The sequence below is a fragment of the Solanum dulcamara genome, chromosome 11 (assembly GCF_947179165.1).
Source record: "Solanum dulcamara chromosome 11, daSolDulc1.2, whole genome shotgun sequence".
Lineage (NCBI taxonomy): Eukaryota > Viridiplantae > Streptophyta > Magnoliopsida > Solanales > Solanaceae > Solanum > Solanum dulcamara.
This window is the reverse complement of record NC_077247.1, coordinates 23,053,364-23,065,729: the sequence shown is the minus strand read 5'-3', so window position 1 is coordinate 23,065,729 and position 12,366 is coordinate 23,053,364.

Here is a 12,366-nt window from a genome sequence, read left to right as displayed (position 1 = left end):
ATCAAAGAGAAACCTTTTTCTTTGATAAAAGTTCATCCCTTCGGGAAGAATCCCGCACACCACAAAATTAGCAAAATCGGCATACCAAAGAGGAGAACTACTAGATACCACCATAACCAACTCATCTGGAAATGCGTCTTTAATATCTTTCTCACCGGACACAACCATATCCGATTCAAGCCTAGACAAATGATCTGCCACTTAGTTCTCACAACCTTTTTTATCCTTAACTTCAAAATCAAACTCTTGCAACAATAACACCCACCAGATCAAACGAGTCTTTGCATCATTCTTAGCCATCAGGTAGCGTATCGCAACATGGTTGGTTTTGACAACCATCTTAGTTCCCAAAATATATTCTCTAAATTTCTCAAAGGCATACATAGCAACTAATGATTCTTGCTCGATGATAATATAGTTTTTTTGAGCTACATTTCCCATCTTGCTAGCATAGTAGACAGGATAGAATAAATTACCTTTCTATTGGCACCCCCCCCTAATGCAACAATACTCACATCACATATAGGCTCAGAAGGAGTACTCCAATCTGGAGCAAAAATGATTGGAGCCGATACAAGCTTCTCCATAACACACAAGAATACATTGACACAAGCATCATCAAATTCAAACACGCTCTCCTTTTTAAGTAGTTTGCAAATAGGATATGCCACTTTAGGAAAATCTTTGATAAACCTCCGATAAAAACCGATATGTACTAATAAACTTTAGACACCCATTACCAAAATAGGAAAAGGCAATTGAGCAATAACTTCAACTTTTACTTGATACACTTGTATACCATCTCTTGAAATTTTATGGCCTAACATGATACCTTTCTTCACCATAAAGTGACACTTCTCCCAATTAAGTACGGGATTTGTTTCAACACACCTTTACAATACTCTCACAAGATGGTGAAGAAAAGCTTAAAATGTACCCTCTACAAATGAAAAATCATCCATAAAGACCTCCATCATATCCTATATTATATTGACAAAAATAGACAACATACACCTTTGAAAAATTGTGGGAGCATAACATATACTGAAGGGCATATGCTTGAAATCAAAAGTACCATATCGGCAAGTGAAAGTAGTCTTTTCTTGGTCTTTTGGAGCAAGGGAAATTTGATTATACCTGGAGTAACCAACCTAAAAGTAGTACCAACCAGGACCCGCAAAGCGACCCAATATTTAGTCCATGAAGGGCATAGGAAAGTGGTCCTTTTTCTGTGCAAGCATTCAATATCCGATAGTCCATGCATACCCTCCAATCGTTCATTGGCCACATTGATATAGGTTCATTCTTTTCATTTGGCACAATGGTCATTTCATCCTTCTTGGGAACACATTGCACCACACTCACCCATTTACTATCTAAAATGGGATAGACAACACTGCATTGAGCCTCTTGATAGTTTCTTTCTTCTCTACCTCTTAGATTGGAGGGTTGAACCTTCATTAGTGATCAATACTCGGCTTGCTATCATAGCTAATAGGATCTTACATGTGCAAATACCAAGAGGAATTCCCACGATTTTGGCAATTATCCGCCCAATAGCCTTAATGAACTTTTTTAGCATACTTACAAGTTCTTGCACTTGCCAATGAATCAAATCTTCAGCTATAATAATGGGCAAAGTTCTATTTTTCCTCAACAATACATATCAATGGTGAGAAGGAAGTACCTTTAGATCGAGCTTTAGTGGCTCATCAATGGTCGACTTTGCACGTGGAGTAACTCTATTCTTCAAATTGATATCTAGATTTATGAGATTCTTGGGATAAATACCCACTACCCGAGGGAGAAGCCACAACCTCATCATAATTAAGAATCTCTTCCTCATCAAAATTCAGCAATAACGCTACCAATGATTCCCCAACCCTAGAAATGTCATGTACATTCACAACCACCTTTTCAGTTATATTAATTACCAATATCACATAAAGGTTATTTGGTTGCTTCATAGACTTATAAGCATTCAGGGTATCTTCTTCATCATTTACTCATAACTTCAACTCACCTCTTTCCATATCAACAAAGGGCTCTACCTATCACGACCCAAGTCTAGAGCCTAGATGTGATACAGTAAATGAGACACCCGGAGGTAACTCACCCAATCCTCTTAGCATTCATTTAGATTTTTATAGGTAATGACATTCAATATCAAGCAGAAATAATAGGGATAATGGGACTAAGGGAGATAATATTTGAAAGAGGAATCAAAAGTCAAACTTAAACATCATACATCTATGTCCAACAATACCTTCTATATTATAGACTTGGAGGAGGCTAAGACATATTTCTAGATCACCGTCATAATAAAAAAACAATTACTAAAAATGCAAATGCAAAGTTTATACAAATCATATGCTAGAAGGGAATATAGGTATTGTTCCCAAAACATGAGAACTCACCAAAGTAGTAATAGCCTTCAATAATTGAACTAGCCATGTAGAGGTGAATGTGGAGCAACGCGGGTCCCTATATGGTGATATCAAGTACAAAAAATAGAATGTATTAGTACTTTGAATGTACTAAGTATGTAGGCATGCAAACAAGATGAAGAACATTAGAGCAATAGTATAGTATGAAATATAATGTAATGCATTCATAATTAATCATATACATAGCATTTAAAACCTTTATTTTGTGGGAAGATGACCATAGCCGACATTTAATACCATGTGATCTATTATAAGGAATCCAACATAACTTCCTACATTGGCATGGGGAGACTACTTGCCGAGTAGAACTCCGTCAACTTTAATCATTTTTTCAACTTTAACTTTAAGGGCTAATTGTGGATCTGCTAGCCTAAAAGGCCTACAAGGGCCCCTATGGTGGCACATCGTTAATGTAATATGAGACTTTACTTAAGGACCCCTTAGGTTGAGTCCCCATCTACCTGCTACATTCGGTGCTAGATAAAATCACACAGAATAGAATTTAAATATCATAAAAACATAACATTTATATAACTTTAGACATCAATCATCATTCGGTAGAATAGCTCATTAAAACCTTTAGTGATTCAAGTATGCAAGAATTATCCTTGTTGAATAAGAATCATTCATTCGTATCATTTAATCATCTTATCATTTCATAAGACTCCCTTGATCATAAAAATATTTTTTTCATATACATTCATTTTGGAGTCAAAGCTTTCAATTCAAACTTCTTTTAAACATAGTAAACTTGGTGGGTTCTATTCAATCAACTTTTAAATTATTTAAAAAAGATGATGGATGCATGAGAGTGATAGAATACATAAATTAAAATATTTTAAAACAACCCACCAATGCACTTTAAAGCTAATTTCATGCCTTCATATAAAGACTAAGATAAATTATCCATTTTATTAAATTGAGAGTCAATAAATACCAATAAAGGTAAGTAAGCTTCAAATAGATAATAATCTATGCATTTGGACTCAACATATAAAAACCCATAAGATTTTATCATTTAAAATTGAAATATTAATTTTACAAGTCACTTAGGCTCCATGGGTGGAAGGACCAATGAATGAGACCCATATACCTCGGAGAATAAGTCCCTAATGTAGCTTTAAGAATGGAGTCTTGAAGAACCTTGAATTGAAACCCTAGACTTTGGCTTGAAACCCTTGGGAGAATTTAAGAGGAAGGAACTTTGAGTATTTGAGTTTAAGTGTGAGAATAAGGAGTTTGGGATAGTTTAGGGTCTTTAGGTAGGTTAGTTTTAGTCCCAAAATAAACTTTAATGTTAAAATTCTTGAAAAGACCAAAATGCCCTTTAAAAATATGGATAGGACTGACCCTATACGATTCGTAGAAGGGTTGGCGAGTCACAGGAATGACTCATCCTATAGAGTTTTGGGAATACCTTAAGGACTGACCCTCTAGACTTTCCCTACGACTCATTTCTATGAGTTGTAGACTCATCTATGAGTCATAGAATGGGGTCGTCCTGCAGGGTCTGAGAAAGAACCTGAGGAATGACCCTCAGAAGTTTCTCTATAACATATCTTTACGAGTCGTAGACTTGACGACGAGTTGTAGAATCAAGTCGTCTTACAGAGTTTGAAAAATTACAAATTTCAGGGTCTCTAAAGTTTCTTGATGAGTCATTTCTATGACTTGTCTAAACTTCTATGAGTTGTCAAGTGGATTCGTAACCCCTTCTTTGCTTGGTCAAATTTTCAAGATTCATGGTGAGCCCTACGTGTCATTTCTATGACTCGTAGGTTCTTTTACGACTTGTATAGTGAGTCATAGAACCTGATTTTCTTCCCTTTTCCAAAATTGTTCCTTTTTTTTATGTTTTGACTCATGGGGTCTTACTCTACTGGTAGCCAAGAAAGGTCTACCAAGAATAATAGGGACCTCGGTGTCGATATCACAATCAAGGATCATAAAATCGGCTAGAAATATGAACTTATTAAATTTCACCAAAATATCGTAGAGAATTCCGATAGGATGCTTTATAGAATGGTCGGCCATAAGGAGCAACATTGTGGCTGTCTTGGGCTTACCCAAACCAAGCTGCTTGAATATAACATATGTCATCAAGTTTATACTAGCACGCAAATCATAAAGTGCTTTGGCAAATTGATACAATCTAATGGTGCATGGAATAGTAAATGCCCCGGGATTATCCTTCTTTACCACAACATTGCTTGACGTGATGGCGCTATAACTATGAGATATCTCGATAGTCTCAAAATCCATGCTACACTTTTTTATCACTAGTTCTTTCAGAAATTTAGCATAACCGAGCGTCTCTAACAACACCTCAACTAATGGAAGATTAATAGTAAGGGTGTCGAAGACGGAAAGAAACTTTTGAAATTTGGCATATTTATCTTTCTTTTTCAATCATTAATAGAATGGAGGTTTTACCTTGGGAAATGGCTTTGTAGGAGCCACCAGTGGAATTACTCCCATATTAGACTTTTGAATCTTATCGGCATCAACAACCGTTGGTGTGTCATTCACTTAATCAGATGATTCGTTGTTTAGATCTTCAGCTAATTCATCACTTTAAAAAATAATGGCCTTCCCCTTGCTTGAGCTAGCCGCCTCATCATTGGGTGACTCATTTCCGACAACCTTTCCACTCCTAGGCAATTAGCCATACATGTGCATTATCGTTCTTTGGATTAGCTACTATATCACTAGTGAGGCCACCCTTAGGAGTCGGGTTTAACTGTGCTGAGATTTGGACCATTTGGGCCTGAAGTTGGTTTATCAACACCGAATGAGAGGTAACCATTTGGTTTAATAAAGAGATGACTTTCTTCTCTTTGAGTACCTTGTCTAAAACTTTTATCTTGTTGAGAATACGAGCAAGCATGTCTTCAATCCAAAAACTCTCGGGATCAACATTTGATTCTTTGGGCTTTGAACGATCATAAAGAGGAACATACTAATCTCACTCACCATGGTTTTCTCTCCAATTGTTATCTCGATCACGCTAATCCCTTTCAAGTTCTATCCAACCACTATCCTGATCCTTGTTCCAACCTTGATTCCAACCCAATGTTGGATAGGTTGGATGAGAACACCCAATTAATTTGCTAGAAATTGAACCTCTTCGTTGTATATTACAACGAACTTGGCATCTTTCAGATTCATCCCAACACTGGCATCCACCACATTCATAATCTTATATCCTCCATCCATGACATGTTTATAGAGAAAATCGATATGAGTCATCATTTTTTCCATGTTCTCATCTCATTCATGTTTTTTTTCCAGTTGTTCCTTTGTTAGACCAAAATTGATAGGAGACACATGGTCCTCTCTTTTGTGCAATGTACGGTTGATTTTAGTCATTTCATCAAGCAACGCTGAAGCAATTGAGAATGGTTGGTGCATGATACCAAACCTAATAAGTTGATTAGCCACATCTGTTTTCACCGTATCAAGGCTATAATAGAAATACTGCAACAACACATTGTCCGGTAGCTCGTGAGTAGGACATTTCAAGAGAAACTTTTGGAACCTTAGCCTAGTCTCGTGAATCGGTTCCCCATTAATTCGGTTTAAGTTTTTGGATGCTATCCCTCAATTTCAGCATGTTGGAAAGAGGAAAATACCATTCATAAAAGGCAATCGTGAGCTCTTCCTAAGAAGTGATTGAATCCCTCGGTAGCTCTGCTAACCACTTGGTTGCCTCCCATAAGAGAAAAGGGATGCAACCTCATCCGAATAAACTCTTGTAAGGTATTCTTGAAAAAAAGGGCTGCACACATCCATGATGTTTCAGATATGGTCATGAGGGTCCTTATGAGCGGCGCCCCCCAAAAAGCCTTTCATTTGAAGCAATTGCAGCATCGTACCGGTCATTTGGAAAATTTCATTACCCGCAATTGGGGTAACCTTATGGCATCGACACTACCCATTTGGTCAACATTGACATCGTTCATGTTCTTGATGTCATCATTCTGACCATGAAAACTCCCAGCGTTACTCCTGTGAACACTCATTTCATCACCTAACCAAGACAAAAATAAGAAAACAATAGTAAGGGAGTTCTACTACAAACAAACTATATCAAAAACAACTTCAATAAAAAAAACTCTAATCACTGTTCCCCGACAATGATACTATTTTTAATAACTCTCAAATACACTTTTTATAATTCAAAGTGTAAACAGTCATTTTCAATAAAAATACCTAATTAAGAGTCAGAGTCGAATCACACAAGGAACAGTTTCAGAATAGAATTCAAGTATGAAGTACGTGAGTGTTCTAAATTGTTGTAGAGTTGGAATAATAAAAACACGACATAATATAAGCTTGTAAGTTTCAAATATAAATTAGAAGAGTTTGCTAATGTATTGCTAAAAATATCAATAGTAACTGAGCTCAAACAATTTTTAAGAGACTTCTAGGGTAGGTGCATAGTTAGACAAGTAGCACGAATGTGAGTAAATGCACAACTCAATATCATTAAATATCAATAGATAGGCTAGGTTAGACAATCATACAAAAAGTATATTTCAATCACTAGTTGTCTATCCATGTAAACACACTCAAAACTAAATATGGGTGCTAACGAAATTAACCCAATCATTAACATAATCTCCTCTTGAGAGAGATATTTACAATCGACAAATTCAAATCAATGGTTATTTATTAATTCAACCACTTCACATAACCTTCTCAAGCCAACATGAAGATATAATATAGAATTACGTTTGTGACAATAACTCATAATTAAATGCATGCTAAATTAACAAAACCTCTATCGAGTCAACAAGTCTTGAACTGATACAAGAACCCAAATTCAAAACTACAAGTCAGCTATATAATCACCCCCCTAGAAGGATAGTTCTAGGTACACATTGCAATATTGAAAGAAGTTTTACCAAAATAATTGTCTCCCATTGAATTCAACAAGATTTCACTTCCAATTCCAAATGCCCAAGCTATATTTCCCCAAATTCACCCAAAAGCCATTATCAAAACCCCAAGTAAAAGGAATTTCTATTCTCTGTGTTTTCTACATTGCAAAAGTCACACACTCTTTCTTCTATAGATTATTTATACATTCTCCAAAAATAAGCTAAAAATCATGCTTGGACCACTTCAATGACGTTAGTCTTGCCTGCAGAAGAGGTTAGTGAGTCCCCTAAGAGAGTGGCATCTTGCGCTTTAGTTCATTAGTTCTTTAGTCCTCAGGCTAACTATTTGGCGAGCTCGATCTAGATCGCGGACATGCTTGGAAGGTCGCCAATTGGAGCTCTAGTTTGCCTTTTCACTGTCAATCTGCTCAGTAATTGCAAGACTTTTGGGCGAGCTTAGTCGAGTTCTCCCTTCATGTCGGCGGGTCGCCTTCTCCTCATCATACTCTCTATTTTTTCCCTCACTTAGGCAACATTTTTAGCTCCCTTCTACGAGCATAATTAGGCTCACCTTTTATATTTGGCTAGTCGCCTTTCAGGTTCCTAGCTTGCCAACTTTCTTTGACAATTAGCCTTAGCTTTTAATTCCCTTAAATGATCATGAGGTCCACTTGGTGAGTTGCCAAGGGATCTTTAGGAGTTCCAGCACCATTTTTCCAAATTTTTACCACTTTTTGGCTTTTTGTTTCAAAGTAGTGCCCATGCACTATCTTGTACCCCTTACATCTACAAATGAAATCTTTAAAGTTAGTTTTGGACATAATAGCCAAATAAATGACACTATTTTATTGGGTTTTATGCCCTAAATGAGTTGAAATTCCCTACTTATCAATGAGCAATATTTGAGGACTGATCCAGACTTTGTTCTCAAAGTGTGAATTTTAGCTTACGTCTGTATCATTCTTGGGGGATGTGGTGTCCAAGGATAACATTATGGTAGATCCTTTGAAGATTGAGTCTATTTGTGACTAGGCTAGGTCCATCTCAATGATCGAGATTCGTATCTTCATTAGATTAGTGGGTAACTATAGATGATTTATGGAGAATTTCTCATCTACTGCAATGACTTTGACCCATTTGACTCACCATAATGTTCATTTTTAGTGGTAAGATGAGTTTGAGTTAATATTTTAAAAGCTCAAGGAGTTGCTTACTACTGCTCCTATTTTGACTCTTCCAATTGAGTGCAAGGGATTCACTGTGTATTGTCACACATCCAGCATTGGTTTGAGTTTTGTATTTATGTAGCAGGGCCATGTGATAGAATATGAATTGAGAAATCTTAAGGTTTGCGATACAAATACCACACACATGACTTGGAATTGGCGGTGGTTGTTTTAGTGCTTAAAATTTGGATGCAATACTTGTATGGTGTCATATGTGAGATCTAGACCGACATAAAAGTTTGTAGTATATTATAAGCGAGAAAGGCCTCAACTCGAGGAAGCGTAGGTAGATTGAGATCCTGAAGGGCTATCACTTCTCTATTTTATACCTTCCAGCAAGGCGAATGTGGCAGCAGACGCCTTGAGCCAGAAGACGGTGAGTATAATTACTCTAGCCTTTCTTTTTGTTATGGAAAGACCTTTGGCTTTGGACATGTAGTCTTTAGCCAACAATTTGATTCAACTTGATATTTTTGACTCTAGGCGGGTTCAACCTATGTTGGGGTTTAGTTGTCTCTTTTAGATCAAATTCATGGTCGGTAGTTCAAGTTCTTTGTAGCTCATTGAGAGCAGGTTTTGTGAGGTGATATCGGGCAGGCCACCTTAGATTTTAATGGTGTTTTGAGGTTTGATGATCGCATTTATTTCCTAAAAATTAGGGACTTGTAAGACCCTAGAAGTTGAAAAGGCCTAAAACAAGGATCTAAAGATGAATTCCCCTAAATCTCAAAATTTTGCACCAGTGATGACCACGAAGGCCATCACGGGCTGTGGTCCCCACCACAGATCGTGGTTTGCCACCATGATATTTATTAAGGGATTCAATCATGTAGGGTGCGGTCATGATAAGGGACCACGGGATGTGGTTCCCTCTATGGTGACCCCTCTCAAAGTACTTTAGAAATTCTTCAAAGGCTAGAACCATGATCGGACCACCATAGGGCGTGTTGTCATTCATGAACCATAGTGGGTTCCATGGTGACCAATACTGTAGACCATCATGCCAGGTCCCTAACTATGACCCTCATCATGGGCCGTGGTGACTATATTTCCTTTTAGCCAAGTTTAAGGCAATGATCACGATCACCACCACAGACCATGGTGATGTTAACGGGGCCATGGTGGGTTCTCCGTGAACTCAGTTTCCTAATCTTAAGTTAGGGGTATTTTAGTCATTCCCTATGCTTTCTTTGATTTACCTGGACTATTTTGTGACTTAAATCCATATTCATTAACTACCCTAAAGTAATATAAACCTCTCATTCTCTCCATAATCTTTAGAATCATAAAACCTTCTCTCCCAAGTTTTATCTTAAGGTCTTCTTCTCTCTTAAGCAAATTCAAGGGTTCTTCAAGGTCAAGCCTATATTATTCTCTAATTTAGGCTCAATAAGAGTTTATAGTATATTATAAGCCACAAAGACCTTAGCTCAAGGCAGCGTAGGTGGATTGACATCCTCAAGGACTATCACTTCTCAATTCTATACCTTTCAGCAAGGCTAATATGACAGTAGACGCCTTGAGCTGGAAGGCGGTGAGTATAATTAGTCTTGCCTTTCTTTTTGTTATGGAGAGACCTTTGGCTTTGGATGGAAATATTTAGCCAACAGGTTGATTCATCTTGATATTTTTGACTCAAGTCAGGTACAACCTATGTTTTGGTTTAGTCGTCTCTTTTGGATCAGATTCATGGTCGGTAGTTCAAAGTCCTTGTAGCTCATCAAGAATGAGTTTTGTGAGGTGATACCACGCAGGCCACCTTAGATTCTGATGGTGTTTTGAGGTTTGATGACCGTATTTTTTCCCCTAGAATTGGGGACTTATAAGACCCCGGTAGATGAAAAGGCCTAAAACAATGATCTAAAGATAAATTCCCCTAAAATCTCAAATTTTGGCACTAGTGATGACCATCATTGGGTATGGTCCTCACCACAGATCGTGGTGTGCCACTGAGGTGTTCATTTATGTATTCATTCCTACAGGGTGAGGTCACGACAAGGGACCATGGGCTGTGGTTCCCTTTGTGGTGACCTCTCCCCAAGTCCCTCAAAAATTCTTCCAAGGCTAGGACTATGATCGGACCACCATGGGGCATGTTGTCATTCATGAACCATGGTGGGTTCCATGGTGACCACTCCTGCAGACCCTCATCATGGGCCATAGTGAGCTTTATCAACCATCATAGTCTCCGTAAAGAGAGACCTCCAGATTTCCTTTTTAGCCAAGTTTAAGGCAATGATCATGATCACCACCATAGACCATGGTGATGTTAATGGGCGGTGGTGGGTCCTCCATGAACTCAATTTCCTAATTTTAAGTTAGGGGTATTTTAGTCATTCCCTATACTTTTATTAATGTACCTAGACTATTTTGTGACTTAAATCCATATTCATTAACTACCCTAAAGTATTCTCAACCTTTCATTCTCTCCATAATCCCTAGAATCATAAAACCTTTTCTCCCAAGTTTTCTCTTAAAGTCTTCTTCTCTCTCAAGCAAATTCAAGGGTTCTTTAAGGTCAAGCCTACATTCTTCTCCAATCTAGGGTCATCAAGGTCAAGGTATGAGGGACTTCATCCATGGGTACCTTCCACCCATGGAATTCCAACAAATTCTTCTCAATTCTCTTATGATTTCTTTAATTAAAAACCCAATTGCATGAGTTTTATTGAGTCTTGTCAATTATGATATTATTCAATGTTATTAGCCTAATTATGCATAATTCACATCATGTTGCATGATTTAAAGTTGAATTTTAATTACCCATGCTATATGCTAGTTTCAAGTATGATTTATGAGATGTGATCATGATTTTCAAGTTATATTTTATGAAAGCTTTATGCTATGAATTAATGATGCTTTATGCAAAAAAGTTTATGAATGATAATTCTATGATGTTTCAAGCAAAGTTAAAGATAGAGTAATTTATGTCCCTAAAGATATTTTTGATCAAAGATATGTAATGATGAAAGACCTATACCCACATTGCATGAGTTATATGATAGATGAGCTTTCTATGCTTTTACTATGATGATGTTAGATAAGCTAGTATTATGATGTTTATAAAGATGGATTGGTAAGTTGTTCTTATCTTTCCTTATGATGTCTATGATCATATTTTATGAGTTTCATTGGGATATCGACTAAGCAACGACAAGACTTTTAGGTAGGGTTCAGTTTTGTAACACAATTAGTTACCCTAAGAAATCCTAGTAGTAACCTTTAGTACCAAACTACGTTGTCCGCGTTGGTTTACATATGCCAATATGGCGAAGCTAGTGGATCCAGATAGCCCAGTTAAAAGAGTTACTTATGAAGTATGACTTAGCAAGGTAGCCTCCCCTATATCAATGCAGGAGTCATCGGATTCTATGTATTAGCTCGTATGGTCTTATATGTTGGTTGAAGATCCCATCCCACACAGTTTTAGTTGAGTTATGATTTCTTATGATGATTATGAGATTCTTTTGATGCATTGACCAATGAGATAAATGTTTTAATACTTTTATGACTTTATTCATGTTTTTAAGATATTGGTCTTACATTCATGATTCATATTGATTATGTCCGATGTTTATTATCCATGCATATTCTTACATACTTAGTGAATTCCATGTAGTAACATATTTTTTTGGCTATATTGTATAATAATGTAGGGGCCAGCGATCACATTCATCCTCCTCACGCTTGTGGTTAGAGATTGATCTTAGCTCTTTGTGGTGAGTCCTTATACTCTGAGGATGAGACATTTTCTTCATCTTATAAGTTTAAGTCTTTCTTTATATTTTATATTAGGTTAGCTGGAGATTA